Source organism: Phoenix dactylifera, chromosome 17 (genome assembly GCF_009389715.1).
Source record: "Phoenix dactylifera cultivar Barhee BC4 chromosome 17, palm_55x_up_171113_PBpolish2nd_filt_p, whole genome shotgun sequence".
In the NCBI taxonomy this organism is placed as follows: Eukaryota; Viridiplantae; Streptophyta; class Magnoliopsida; order Arecales; family Arecaceae; genus Phoenix; species Phoenix dactylifera.
Window position 1 is genome coordinate 6,191,461 of NC_052408.1, and position 16,471 is coordinate 6,207,931.

Sequence of the window (16,471 nt, forward strand, 5' to 3'; positions counted from 1 at the left end):
GTGCGGGTAGATGGTCTCCGCAAATCTGATTTACGTAGATTTGTTGAAGGTTCGATGGAAGCCGCACACGCGTCCGGCCTCTACGAGTATCCACACAAGGCAAAGCACCGATCGAAGCTTTTAAATCTCTCCGGGGTGCTAGCTCCCTTGCAGAGATGACTATTGATAGCTGATATCCTCCTTATCAATCAACTCAACAAAAACCCGCAGCCTTTTCTTTTTCCTTCGCGTTGGAACCAAGGAAGGGGATGAAGTAGACCACACTAAGAGCTTCTTTTCCCTTACTTCCTTGTGGCTGAAAGGAGGAATAGAAGGAGGTTCCTTGCTGCCAAAAATTCCAAGAAAAATCATGAAAAATTTGAAACCCCTTTGAACCCCTCTTTTATGGTGTGTGGATAGAAATGAGCTCCTAAATTTTAGGAGCTCATCTCTATCCCTTTGTGAATTCAAAATAGGAGGGGCATGACCCCTCGTTTTTCCTTCACGCCACCAGCCAAGGGAGGGGCATAGGCCCCTCCCTCTTCTCCCATTTGGTTAGCCCCCACTTAATCTAATTAAGTGGGGAGGGTTGGGTCCAAGTGCTAGGATTCAATCCTATTCAAAATAAGATTTGAACCCATTTCAATTTCCTCCAAATCCTAATCTAATTAGGACTTATTAAATTTCAGCCCTAAGGCGATTAGGACTTTAGAAATCCTATTCCAAATAGGACTCTAATTTAACTTGAAATCCTAATCCAATTAGGACTCCAAGGATCCTACTCCAAGTAGGACTCGTGATCAAGTCCAATTAATTAAATTAAATTGCAATCCGATTGCAATTATTCCTTCTTCAACTCACTAACTCTTAGCGGGTTAACCAATTATCAATCAAATTGATTATTTGTGATTTCTAATCACAATTCAACCATCGGATCGGTCAATACCTCTAACGTGTGTGACCCCATAGGTTCTATTCTGACTGGTAGTGAGATATATTGCGATCTCTATCACAATATCATTGAAAACTCCTTTCAATGGGTTGAAACAATTCCAACTCAACTCACCAGGGATCATCAACCATCAAGATGGTCCCTATAAGTCTCACCATCCACCAGTGACACCTAGCAGCATGTAGTGGCAACCCAGTAGAATGGAATGATGAACCTCTAGGTGCAATTATCGTATAATACAGTCCTTCTATCGTAGATCTCTACAGAACAGAGGTCATGGATAACTCGTCAAACCCCGTCGTCTGTCATATGTCTAGATTTATTCGACTTGAGTTCGAGAGTAGAAAACTCTTTCTCCACTATATATACTGTCCTGGCCAAGGTCTTAGAGCTCAATCTTATAAATCACATAGGATCACTCCTCATCTATCGAGGTCGATAGATTCCTTGTAGGTGCATGGGTACTCCTACAGTGAACCTACTGCAGCCAATCTACACTACAAAGATCCATATGACTAGAGACCATGTATATATGTAGTCAAACTACAATAATCTCACTGTGAGTAGCCGAATCACCGTAGGTTAAAGAACCAGTCATACTACTGCAACATCAAGCAAGTCACTGACGAGTGGATAGACATCCAAGTGACTTCTTGTCTTGGTCACGCTTAGTACCCTTGTTCTCTAACAAACACCTACACTATCACTTCATTATCTCTACACTATGAACTCGTGTCTCGTCCATCCATAAGAAAAGCGATTTGTGCACTGATCTTACGGATCGATCACCGTCCTCGTGATGATCCATTGATCAGGAGCATTTAGAAATTAATCACCAATGATACATGGCTCAAATTCTCAACTCTTGAGAATATGTATTATCATCTTATTAATTTCTTGGACAATTCATAGACACATAAACAATATGAATAAAAAAAAAATGCCCATTTATTATTCAATAATAATAAAGTCAAGTACAAAACAATGTTTCAAAATTAATAATGTGTCAGCCAGATTGGCTTCTAGGGCATATATCTAACAGTTACTCCCACTCAAGAGACATTAGGTTGCAAGAAAGTGTCTCAAATTATAAATAATCTTCTAGAAATTGATTTTTTTTGGCAAGTAATTTTTGCTAAAAGTAAATTATGTTATTTGGTTTGTCATTGTCGGAGAATACAATTCGAAGATTGTGAATAAAATAATATTATTAAAATTTTAAAATATTTAAATAATAAATAGTTAGATTAATAATAGTAACAAAATATTTTATTTTCTTATTGTTGCTATTGGGAATCGAACTAACTGAAGCGTCAAGCTCGCTAAGTCGCTAGAGGACTCGGCAATCAACTATTCAAGTCGTAGAGGTCGAAACAACATTGCGGTGTGCCTTCGAGGTGGCGAAGTAGTGGTCGATGTGTGCAGATGGCGACAGCTCTAATGCCAGTTTTCTTGAGATAGTGCTGGAAAGAGAATATCGAGCTCGGACTTTCGCTCTGACGTTGGATTTGATTTGAAATAACAAAGATGAAGAAGTTCTCTTGCTAGAGAATGTCCAGTAGGGGGCCCTCCAATGCCTAAGTCAGATAAACTCTTAAAGAACAATAAAGGTGTTGTAAGAGTAACAAAGCAATAGCACAAAAGATGTCCGAAGGCTCGAGAAAACTTAGGTCCTCCGGGATTGGTTTATATAGGCAAGGGTCAGTGCCTGTCGTTGAAGGATTCGGATGTGCAGATCAACCATCTTTGGTAATCCATCGCATATCCCGAAGCTCATGCGCAGGGATTTCGGTTATACATCCCACTCCATGAATCTCGCTCGTGTGGTTAACGAAACTGCTCGCAATCATGGCAAAAATGTCGCTAGCTAAGGAGAGATTAGTGGATTTGGGGTTTCGTGCTGAGCTATGATTGGTCGGTCTCCCACATCAGCTATGGTCGGTTTTGATGCATATCACTTGCTCCCTCACTTTCGAGGCCCATCTAACTATTGGCTCAAGTAATAGAAGTAGACTTGCTAGTGAGGCCGACTAGCCGAGGTGATTCATGAAGCTGAATCAAGCTGTGCAATCATGTTGTTGTAGTTGCCCTTCGATTTCATTACAGAAGTCTTCTAGATACTGCATTTATGAGGGATGTGTCAGCTTCTGCGCTTCTCGGAGCGTTATCATTCATGGTGAGAACATCGACACAATGATTAGATGTTTAGGGGGTGATGGTGATCTATGTGATCATGAAGGAAAGAACATCTGAGCGACATGTGTCGATCCAGGTTGCCTGGTGCTTTATATAAGAGAAGAGTCTGGTGCATCTCCCCCAGTTAAATTTCCTGTTCTAGAACTTAGAGAGAACCAAGTCTGCGACCGTCTCCTCCTTGCACTTCCATCAGAGTTTCGTCCCTCCGCTAGAGTTGCTCTATCATAGTGGGTCTTTGGTAGGTTCTTTTTAAGTCTTTGTCCAGGCTTTTCTTCGGCCTCCTTTCCTTTCTTTCTTTTATTCTTCCACGATGGATTCATCTCTGGAGGATTGGTCCACGGATGTTAAGAGAGAATGGGTCAAAGCTCTCTTGACCAAGCTTCCGGGGCTTTAGGTAGAACATAGTCCAAATTTGTCTCACGTCCGAATATGAAAGAGTTTGACCTCGACTGGATTCAAACGAGTTTTTTATTCCTCAGAATTTCTTCTTGGAGTTGCCTGGTCCTTCTAATCGTCTCGAGAGAATTAGCTTGCCCTCTATGAGGAAACTGTAAGGGTGGAGCTAAGGCTCTCGATTTCTTTGATCATTATCAATTTGTTGTCCTAGTATTAGCTCATCCAAACCTAATTTGTCCCCAATGCTTGAAGAATGATAGTTGGATTTTTCTATTTTCTAAAATTCTGCAAGATTATCCTGACAATGGGGTTGTTCCAGCCTTCTTCCAGATGAAAGCACCTCCTCAGAACAAAAGGTATTATTAACATTCTTGCATGAAGGGTTACAACATTCTATCGCTCGGCTCTTCTTCCATCAATGGTTGGAAACCAATTCTTCTTTGTGTCCTCGACAGATTCATGAGGCTTTCTAATATGGTTGAAGATACCGAAAAAGAAGGCATTGAGCCACTGGTCTAGTTGATTAGATTGAGTTTATAATAAATTTTCTACTATCATTTAATTGCAGTGTAATATAAAATAATTGTTCATAGTCATTTTCTAAAAAAATATAAAAAAAATAAAATTTCTAATTGAATGAATACTTATTTATTACTTGTTTTATATTTCTACATAAATGAGTCATTGTTTAATTAGGTGTTGTTTGGATTGCTACAACTCTCACTCAGAAGACATTAGGTTATATGAAACTGGCTCAAATGAGAAATTGACTTTTTTGACAAGTATCTTTTGCTTAAAATGAATTTGTTATTTGGTTTGTCAATGTCAAAGAATATAGTTTGAAGATTTTTAATAAAATAATATTATTAATATTTTTTGAGTATTTAAATAATAAATAGTTAGATTAATAATAGTAACAAATTATTTTAACTTCTCACAATTATGAATTAAATAATATTCATTACAATTTAATAAAAAACTATTATTAATGAAATATTATTTTTAGTATTTAAATAATATAACATATATTATTTGATATTATTTATCACCATTTATATATATTAATATTACTACAAAAAATAAGTAGAGGATCATATTATTATTAGTAGATATTAATTAAATCATATCAATATTAGTAACTAATAATATTAAATTATTAATATTAATAAATATAATTGATTAAAATAATATTGTTAAATTAATTATTTAATTTATAAATAATATTTATATTAGCTATTTCTATTATTTATTGATAATAAATAATAATATTAGTGATATATTTATAATTTATTACTAAAAAATCCCAAAGTTGAGATTGAGGAAAAAGTGAGGTGAAGTGACCCCTCCCGCCCCCCTTTTCTTAATCTTTCCTCTTTCAAGCGACCGGACATAAATTATTATTGGTACTTTTTCATCTGTGTTGGACATAATCTGCCGATGTGCGGGCCATACCCTGCGGGATCCCTGAACAGTAAAGGGGGGTCACTGAGTCAGCATATCTTGCCGCCTGCCAGCGGCAATGGCCTGGTTAGTAGGTGGGTTATACCTTGGTGGGGTCCCTGAACCTATGGACGAGGGTCATACTGTGGTCACTAACTCGGAATCCAACTTGGGGCGCTGGCTGGGTGTGGTTTAAGAAAATAAAGTAGCGCCTTCACTATCAGCGGTCTCTTTTGGTATAATAGTCACCGCTTGACCCTAATAATTGGTATCTGAGTCAGAGGTCTCGAGTTCGAAACCCAGCCATATCCTGCAGGATCCCTGAGCAGTACAAGAGGGGCACTGAGTCAGCATGTCCTGCCGCCTGCCAGCGGCAATGGCCTAGTTAGTAGGTGGGTTATACCTTGGTGGAGTCTCTGAACCCATGGGCGAGCGTCATACTGCAATTATTGACTCGGAGTTCGACTTGGGGCATTGGCTGGGTGCGGTTTAAGGAAATAAAGTAGCGCCTTTACTATCAGCAGTTGTTTTTGATGTAATGGTCAGCGCTTGATCCTAACACAACATACCAAGCTCTAAGAGCTTTCTTTAGACCATGTAAAGCTTTATTTAGTTTGAAAATATGATTTAAAAATTTACAATCTTCAAAATTAGGTGGTTATTCTACGTAAATTTTTTTGCTATGTATTCATTTAGAATAGCACTTTTAACATCCATTTAAAATAATTTAAAATATGTGATAGTCAACTTTAAAGACCACGCAATAGCATGTATCTGGTAGGATAGTGATTACGGGTATCGATCCACAGGGATTGGGGTATAGTTGTTTTCTTAAAAATAAAAAATATTTAAAAGGAAGAGTTTGTGAAGAAAATTAAACTAAGAAATTTAATAAAGAAAATGCAATTAAAATGATATCAGTTTGGGAGAACCTAGGGCAAGGAATTCACCACTAACATCAGAACAAGGGTTATTTATATTTTATTTCGTTCTTGGACTAACATGCAAATTGGCTACAAGCCTAATAAGCATTTAAATAAAAATTTACAAAAGTAATTTGGGCATAATCCATCTTCAGTTGGCATGAAATGTCTACCCTAATCTAAGGTGGTAGCACACTGCATCTTCCTTAAGCATGGACTATCTTATATTTACTTAGTGATCATGAAGAACAGTTGTACGAACATCATACTTAAAATCACAGAAATTAAATATGATTCAAAAGAAGATATCCATTATAAACAATAAGTTCATACAACCCCAAGAATATAAAATCAAATATAAAACCCGTATCCCTTTGTTAGGGCTACATCCGGTCCTGGAGAAGAGATCAGCCCTGCATGGAGTTGGAGACGGCAGCAGCAGCACAGCAGCGGGCTCCCATAATGATTGGCTTTCCCTCCTTCCTCCCGTCAGCTTCCTCTCGACACTCGTCCGAAGTGATTCCCAAAATACACCAAACTCCTCTCCCTCTTATGCACTTTATGGGAAGTCACCTGAGAATAGATGATTCAGCTCCTGATGGGGAAGAAGGAAGAATCGGAGCAGTCCCCTCCCCTGGTGGGGAAGAGGAGGAATGCCTTGGTCTTCACGTCCGACTCCTTTAAATAGACTTCCCATCTCCCTGTTCCGAGTGTAGATAAGGATCAATGGCTGCGGGATAAGGATGGAGGCTGAGAAGATTTCGGACGCTGGGAGGAAGGCTTTGTTTGGATGCCGTGAAGCTCGGGAGTTTGGCTTGATTTGCGAACGGGTTTGAACGTGAAACAGGGGAAAGAAGTTGGGATCTCGGCTGAGAGGATGTTATTCCGAAACAGGGGAAGATGCAGGACGTGGCAGACTCGGGATGTTCCATGAGATCACGCAGGAAGATGGGATTTGAGTTTATCCCGTGAAGATGGAACCAATCCGAACGGGATAAACGTGGGATCTAGCGGAAGAATTGGAAGATGATCAACGTGGATGTGATTTCGAGGGACATTGGGAGATTCGGTGGACGCTGCCATTGGCTGAGATGAAGCTAGGAGGAAGCTGGATGAGGATAAATCGCTAAGAATGGGGAGGATTTGAATTGATCTTGAAGCAGAGGAGCAATGTGAACGTTGGGAGATTCTATGGGATCAAGCCGGAAGAAGTGGGTTTTGATTTTATCCCACGGGTCATGCTACTTTATTCCAGAACAGGGGAAGAAAAATGACGTGGAATGAGCTTGGGATTCGCTTGATTTGGAAGATGAAGATGAGATGATTTAGGAGCAGGGGATTTGAATGAATCAGTTGTTTCGTCCGAGCGGGATGAGCATGGGATTTGAGTTCATCCTGTGAGCGTTTGAGAAGATTTCGGAGGAAGAGGATGCTGGGATTTTACATGCGGACAGCTGATGGGAATTCGGCTGAAAGAAGATTGGAAGAAAATCTTGGACGATGTTATCACGAACGGGATTGGCTGGGAATTCGTGGTGTTGGCTGGGGAATGAAAAGATGAGCTTTGAACGTGTTCTGTTCGTGGAGAAGATCTCGGAAGTTGGGAGATTCTTGGTCTATTCTGTGGCTGAAGCAGAGGAAGTTGGACTTGGCTGAAGGCTCGGGAACGGCTGGATTCGGCTGGTAACAGAGGATGATGTGGATTTGTAAATAGGATAAGATTTGTTCCGCTGGGAACAGAGGAGCTGGTAGCAGGGGATAGCTTGCTGTTGCGTGAAACAAGGGAGCTCGAACGGATGCGATCGCGGATGGGGAAAATCCGGAAGAGGTTGATCACGGACGATGAGAAAGATGGAATCTTTTGCATGCATCACGGGATGAAACGAGTGTGTTAGATTGGCTTCGGAATGGGATGAACGGCTGAAGCTAGAAAGTTTGGATGCAGAAGGAGATAAGATGTTGGGATGTTGACGCGGAATGAAGGGAACGTGGGGTGAGACGTGGAAGGAAGGTTGGATGGTTGAAGGTGTTGATCCACAGGAGGTTGATCCACGACTACTGCTGGTTGTGATTCACGTGAAGCTCGGAATGGTTGAAGTAAAGCTGGGAAGAACGCGTGGACTCATCCATTGATAGGCTGGAATCTATCCGGAGAGATGTTGTAATGTGGGAAAGTAATGAAACGGATCTGTGAGTTGGGATATTGGGGCTGGGAGTTTGAACAAGATGTGAGAAGTGGATGGAGCTTTGGGATCTGTGCAACTACGATGGTATGCTTTGAGATCTGAAAGACAAATAATTGAAAGAATTTTATTAAAATAGGAGAATTGGATCATGTGGAAAAAGAGTTAAGTGACTGAATCAGAGGGTCTTGATTTGCGGGGTGCATGTGGTTTAGGTCCAGGAATAATCCCTAATGAACTTGACTCAACCTGCATACATTAGACTCAATCAGTAAATAAGTAAATCAAACTCGAATTAATTTATTAAAATGCAATGATGAGGGTAACACATTTTTTTTAGTTAAATTTACAAAATATGTGAATTAAAATAATGATAAGTGCTATGAATAAGATATTAATTTATGCATTATTTAGCACTTATCAATATGTATAGCAAGTAAAAGTTTAATCGCTTCTAGTCTAGCAACAGAAGCAAAAGTGTCATGTTGCTGTGGAACCACACTTCAAAAAGACTTGAGTTCTACTACTATTTGTAGTTGGGTTGCTACAAATCCTTCAACGTTTTTGATTCATAGCAAAACTTCCTTATAAGACCATCAAAAGATGGCAAAGTGATGCATAAGGTAGTTGATGATCGGCTAAACTCTAGTAAGAATGATCTTGGCAGTCACAATGGAGTCATTGTTTAGAAATATGCTACACAAGGTGGCAGAGATTTCTTTTTCGTTGGAAACATATAGGTACCCGGATCAACCACATATAATATTGCTTTATATTATATGATGGATACCCCTGTGGAAGATGTTCCTCTCATAGAAAGCTTTATCAGAGGAGATGATGCTTATAGGAATTCAAGGTTTAAGCTCATTCTGTAGATTTCTAAGGGATCATGGATAGTGAAGCAAAGTGTGGGCAGGAAAGCATGTTCAGTGGGTTTGCAAGGATATGTTCAGATGAAGTTACTTGAGCCATCCAAAGTATATGCCAAGAAACATGATATTGGCGAGCATCCTATATATCATGTCGCTAGGTTTGGAGTTGTACTTTTTTTTATCCCTCCACTCCATTCAATCTTGGTATTGGTTTTATTAATTCTTCAGCTAAATTGGACTTGGGTCTCATTTTCTCATTAGACTCTGAGAACTATATCAGCTCTATGTTTATTTCCTAATCTCGATCCTTCTGCAATGCGCTCTACTATCGAAACATTATATAATAAAACATTTGATTCTCCAACATATCTCCATCTTCTATCAATTACTATATCAGCTTTATGGGGATTTCAACTAGTCTCGCACGAAGTCAAGAATGTAGTAAGCAAGATGGAGACATACTTTAGCTCCATCCAACCTTTTGAAGGGGTAAAGATCAGTGTGCAGCTAGGTTGGTTCAACATAATACCAGAAGGAATATAATATATCAAGAAGCTATGTGAAGATTAAGAAGACCTAGACTTGATGGAGAGTCTTCTCCCACTGAGGAAGTATGATGCTCGAGAACCTAGGAAACACGTCCAAGCCACCCGGGTTGTGAGTCCCAATAGCGCGAGCCGCAAGTCCCGATAGCATTGGTCACAGATCCTAACAATACAGGCTATGAGTCCTGGCCATACGAGTCGCGGATCCTGGTTGCACGGGTCTCTATTCTTTCTCCTTTTTGGTGGATTCCTAGAATTTGTGATTGAGCATATGAGAGTTGGCTGCAGAAGTTCAACACCTCCCTGGCATCACACAAAAATATCAACCAACAAATAGAACATACATACTACCGAAAGATAAAAAAAAATAAATAGAATTGACTATCATATTGTGGTAAGCATTTCTTCTCTGTTGCCCAGATAGACAACCCAAGAGGGGGGGGGGGGTGAATTGGGTTTTTAAATTAATTTAGATATTTAAAACGATGTGGTTGATTAATTAAAAACTTTTGCAAGTTATTTAATTTATGCTAAGTGCTGTGAGTGATGTGAGGGGAAGAAGAAGAGACAATCCAACACAAACACCAAGTTTTATAGTGGTTCGGAGCTAACCCTTGCTCCTACGTCCACTCCCCAAGTCTCACTTGGGAATTCACTATAACCCCCTTGGATTACAGTCGGTTGTTTTGCAAGCTCACAACCAAACTTGTTGTTTTACGAGCTCACAACGAACTCGGTCGGTTTTCCCAGGCTCACCGACTAGAACCAACCCTGATTGTTTTCCCGGGATCACAATCAAACCCTTACACACGTTGGTTTTATCTTGGCTCACCAACAAACCTTAATCCCCTTGATTCAATCCCCCGATTGAACCAAGTAAATACAAGTAGTAGAGAGAAAACAGAAAATAAGCTTCTCAAAAGCAGATATAAAACAATATAATCAAAGAGGAGTTTAGAAGCCCTCAAACGCTTTTAAGCTGAAGAAGAGGTAAGGCTTCTTGAACTCCGGTCTCCTCTTGAATGTGTAGTCGACTTGAATGCTGGAGGAGAAGGCTTTAATTGCTGGAAAGATGTAGGTGGAGCAGTAAATGCAGATCTTCCCTTTTTCGTTGATGAGCACCTTGCAGAGCTTGAATGCTTGATTAGTTGGAGTGGAATGGCTGTTCTCTCCCTTGCTACAGTCCTCTGTGGCTATTTAAGCCAACCCCCACGGAAACTAGCCGTTAGAGTGCTTTTTCTGCCCGTTCTGAACACTCTGCGCAGCCTGACAATATGACCGTTGGTGGGTTGGAGTCGACTCGCGCGATCAGGAGTCGACTCGGCTGTAGCGGGAGTCGACTCAAGCTTTTCCGGAGTCGACTTGGCAACTGTTCCAAATTTGAATTAAAGTTGCCTTCACAACTGGGAGTCGACTCGTCTTGATCTGGAGTCGACTCGTCAACTTCTGGAGCTGACTTGGCAATTTTGGAGTCGGCTCATCCACTGAAGTCCGTGGATCCAATTTTGAATTTTGTCCACTCGAGTCGACTCGACTGTCCTGGGAGTCGACTCGAATCTCAGAGCCCGAACTCCCGATCCTCTGTCTTTTGGCTCATCCAGTCTTGGAGTCGACTCGAACTTTCTTGGAGTCGACTCGGCTCTCAGTTTCCGAAAGTTGGTCTTCGGCCTTTTGACGTGAAGCTGTCTTGGAGTCGACTCGAGCTGTCTGGGAGTCGACTCGAATCTCAGAGGCAGTAACTTGGTTTTCTGTCTGTCTTGGGGTCGCGGTGTCTTGGAGTCGACTCGCGTATTGCGGGAGTCGACTCGAATCTCAGAGTCCATAAAATGGTCTCTGACTTTCTTTGTGTACCGCTGAGAGTCGACTCTTGCTTTCTTTGGAGTCGACCTGTCAAACATCGGAGTCGACTCGCGTTCCACTGGAGTCGACTCGAATCTCAGACCCGAAAACTGCTCTCTGACTTTTCTGCCTGTGACTGCTTGGAGTCGACTCTTACTTCCCTGGAGTCGACTTGGTGAACATTGGAGTCGACTCGCGCACTTCAGGAGTCGACTCGTTGACAGGTTCTGAGTTGATCCTTTCTGTTCTTCTGTCTGTTCTCAGTCGGAGTCGACTCGTACTCATCTGGAGTCGACTCGAGCTCGTGCCAGTGAACTTGATACGCTTGGAGTCGACTCGTGATACTCGGGAGTCGACTCGAGTCTCAGACATTGGTTCAAACAGACTCCTTAACTTATCCAACAATTATGAACCAAGTCTTGGGACACTTAGACAGGATTTTCACTGAAACACTCAATTGAATTCATTAGTAATTAAAAGATATACTCAAATGCTTTGAGCTCATCAAAATCAAATGGGGTTTTAATCAATCACTCCACAATCTCCCCCTTTTTGATGATGACAAAACATTGAGTATATGTAAAATGAGTTGCTCAATAAATAATAAAATAAAATCCATAAATGAATTCAAATGTCTGGTAATTCAATTTGTCCAAGCTTGAAAGGAGTGAAACATTAAATTTCGGAGTTAAAGCTCCCCCTTTCATTTGGAATTATATAAGCCTTCATATTATGCAATCAATTGTTTGGCTTATATGTCATTAATGATTTAGTTTGATTAAAATTCAGATTCTCCCCCTCAACATATGCATTCAACTATGTTTTGATTCTCTGAATTTCCTTTTAATGCTTTGAAGTTTTTGAACTGAATTTTTTGGTTTTTAGAGGGAAAAATCTGTCAATTTGTTCATGAGTAAGATTCAGCTAATCTCCGAATATCCCTTGAATAGATTCTGGAGATTACTCCATTAGGAGCCCCAAAAGAGAGATAATGAGCCTCGAGGTACCGAATCCACTTAGAACAAATTTGTGTGTGTTTTTAAGAGTTTATCTTGTTATTGATTTCTTTTACATATTTTATCCATGTTTCTCCCCTTTTACATATTTTATACATATTTCTCCCCCTTTTTGTCATCATATCAAAAAGGAGGTAATCACACACAATCAATGGCACAAATGGCACAACCAATCATCAAATGGCACAGAAATGAAGATAAGGTATCTACTCATTGTATTGATATGAATGTGAATACATTTGAGCATACAATAAGTAAAGCAAAACAATACAAAACAAAACAAAAAGAGCATCTATGGTCTCCTCGAGGATGAAGATCCCCCCTCGAGGATGTATCTCCCCCTCTCGATGAGGTGGCTCCTCCTCTCGAGGATGGTGCTCCTCCTCTCAATCGGCTCTGCTCCATGAGGAGGGTGACTGCATCTGTAACATGTCCGAGCTGCGTGATAATAGACGTAGTGGCTCTGCTATGTGTAGTGGAGAGCTCAGTCACCGACGTCTGAAGCCCAGTCACTGACGTCTGAAGTGCATCCAGCTTGTCGATGAGTACATTCGACAAGCGCTCGGCCCCCTCGGTGGTGGTGTGCATGTCACGACCTATGTCCTCTCGCATCTGTCGAGTGGTGCTCGTGACCTCACTCATGCTCTGGAACTGGGCCTGGACCAAACTCCGGACATTGTAGATCTCTTCCCGTACATGAGCCGTCATGTCAGTCACGGCTGTCAAGGAAGGGACCAACTGAGAAGATACGGGTGCAGGAGTGGGAGCAGGCACCGCACCCCGGAGCTCCCGAAGCAGCTCATCCCTCACCTCTCTGACTATCTCCTGTCGCAGCTCCCGGAGCTGCTCAGGATCAATCCGGACCGCCATAGAGGGTGGTGCCGAGGAGGAAGGTCCGGCGGAGGTGGTAGGAGCAGGAGGAGTGGATGGAAGGTCTGGATGGTCTGGAAGGTCTGGGTAGTCTGAATCGGGCTCAGGACTGGGTGAAGGTCTGGTGGTCTGAGCGGTGAGGGTAGACTTCCTAACCCATACCCCCTCTCTCTTCCGAAATCCCATCCTGTGTAGGGTCCCCGCACGCGTGCGATCAGTCCATCGCAAAGCGCGAAAGGGCTCCCCCTCAGGAATGGGAACCTCGTACTCCCTAAACAGAAGGGTGAATATCATGCCATATGGGAGGGTGAGCCTAGGTCTATCTAGGGGCTCACACATGTATCGATATATGAGTTTAGGGAAGTTGATTGGGGTGTCATGAAGCATATAGAACATAAGAGCTAGGTCCCTCTCATTTACAAAATCAAATCTCCCTGTCTTAGAGAAGATGGACCTAGACAGTATACTCAAGAGGATCCGCATCTCAATCGGTAGTGAGCTGGCGGATACCTCGTCTACGGGTGACTGGGGTGGATGCCCGAGAACGGCCGTAAGGGCCTCAACTCTGTCCTCGGGATGTGTGGGAGCCACCCCTACTAGTGGAAGGTGGAGGATGTGGCCAATAAGATCCTCCGTGACAATCACAGGGACACCGGCTACTGTGCCCTCGATACCCCCATCTCTCCGATGGACGGTACCGTAAAACTCTCTAACGAGCCCTGGATATGTGGGGAGGTCCAATGTAAGGAAGAACTCTAAGCCCTGGACCCTAAGTCTTTCACCTATGGTGAAACCTTCCCAGGAGAGGAAGTTGAAATCGACATACCTCCCGGTGGAGACGACCTTCCCGGCCAATGGCCTCGCGGAAACCGCCCTAGGCGGGGAACGAGCCGGAGGTGGTTGCCTCGCGGGATCGTGCCGCGCCTTGGAGCGCCGCTCGGGACCGGCCTCGGGACGGGACCTCTTCCTAACCACGGTCTTACGTGGCATTTTGACCTAAAATGGAATGAAGAACCTAAAGGACGGAGAAGGGTCGACGGAGGAAGCTTGGGACGGACCGGAGACGACCTAGGAACGGACGAAAACCCTAAGAACCGGTGAAAAATCGACGGAAAAAGGGTTGGAGACGATCGGGGACGACCTAGGAGTCGGCTCTAGGGCTTTTTGAACAGTGGCGGCTTGAGAGAAAAGTGTTTTCGAAACGACAAATCTAGGGTTAAAAAGTCGGATCCCGACTGCGAGTCGACTCCACTGAGTAGTCGACTCCAGAATATGCGCGAGTCGACTCTCCTTATGCGCCTGTAGGCCTCGAGTCGACTCCCAACAATATGCGAGTCGACTCCCCCTCTGCTGCCATCTTTGCGAGTCGACTCCCGCCAATGCGCGAGTCGACTCCCCCTTAGGAGCCGGCTCTGTAACTTACTCGAGTCGTCTCTAACCTTGGCACGCACCTAAAAATCATGCTATAATTGTGCCAAATGAGGGAAAATCACCTAATTAAGATCTGATTTGATGATCATTGAAAAAGAACTCTATTTTAACCATATTGTAATCATCAAAATCAATGAATCTAGTGGAAACTACCACTAGAATGGATCAATCACTCCTAATCCCCTCCTAAGCACACTAAACCTCTCTTCACTTAGGGGTTTTGTAAAAATATCTGCTAATTGATTATCAGTACAAACAAATTGGAGTGTCACATCACCATTCAATACATGATCTCTTATGAAGTGATGTCTTATCTCAATGTGTTTAGTTCTTGAATGTTGAATTGGATTTTTAGTTAGATTTATGGCACTTGTATTATCACAATTAATGGGAATTTTATCTTGTTTAATGCCATAATCTTCTAACTGTTGTTTAATCCATAAGATTTGAGCACAACAACTCCCGGCTGCAACATATTCAGCTTCTGCAGTGGATAATGCAACCGAGTTTTGTTTCTTGCTAAACCATGAGATAAGATTTTCTCCTAGAAATTGACACGACCCGCTGGTACTTTTTCTATCAAGCTTACATCCAGCGAAGTCTGAATCTGTGTATCCTATTAAGTTTAGGCTAGATTCTTTAGAGTACCATAGCCCTATGTTCTTAGTTCCTATTAAGTATTTAAAAATTCTCTTAACTGCAGCTAGGTGTGTTTCTTTAGGATTAGCCTGATATCTAGCACACATGCACACACTAAACATAATATCAGGTCTACTTGCAGTAAGATACAGTAAAGATCCTATCATACCTCTATAAAGTTTTTGATCTACAGATTTACCTGATTCATCTTGGTCTAATTTGCATGATGAGCTCATGGGGGTGCTGATTGATTTGTTTTCCTCCATATCAAACTTCTTGAGCATCTCCTTGATATATTTAGCTTGATTGATGAAGATGCCTCCTTCAGACTGTTTGATTTGAAGCCCGAGGAAGTAGTTCAGCTCTCCCATCATGCTCATCTCAAACTCACTCTGCATCAAATCAGTAAACTCTTCGCAGAGGCGATTGTTAGTAGCACCGAAAATGATATCATCAACATAAATCTGTACTAATAACATATCCTTATTTTGCTTTTTCAGAAATAATGTTGTATCTACATTTCTCCTAGAGAATTCATGTTCTAATAGGAATTTGCTAAGCCTCTCATACCGAGCTCTAGGTACTTGTTTTAAACCATAAAGTGCTTTGTCTAGTTTATATACATGATTGGGATATTGATGATTTTCAAAACCAGGAGGTTGTTCTACATATACCTCCTCATTAATATACCCATTTAAAAAAGCACTTTTTACATCCATTTGATATAGTTTGAAGTCCTTAGAGCATGCATATGCTAATAATAATCTAATAGCCTCAAGTCTAGCTACGGGAGCAAAGGTTTCATCAAAATCTATGCCTTCTTCTTGATTATAACCCTTTGCTACTAGTCTAGCCTTATTCCTTATAACAATTCCATTTTCATCTAGCTTATTTTTATATATCCATTTAGTACCTATAATTGGATATTCAGAAGGTCTCTCTACTAGATTCCACACTTTGTTTCTAGTAAATTGGTTTAGTTCTTCTTGCATTGCATTTATCCAATTTACATCATTTTCGGCTTCTTCTATATGTTTGGGCTCAAAGTGTGAAACAAAAGCTAGATGGTTATTCAAATTCCTAAGGGATGCTCTAGTCCTAACGGGTTGAGATGGATCATCTAGAATTAGTTCCTTAGGATGCCCATGAGCATACCTCCAAGCTTTAGTTAGCCCATGATCCACAATACC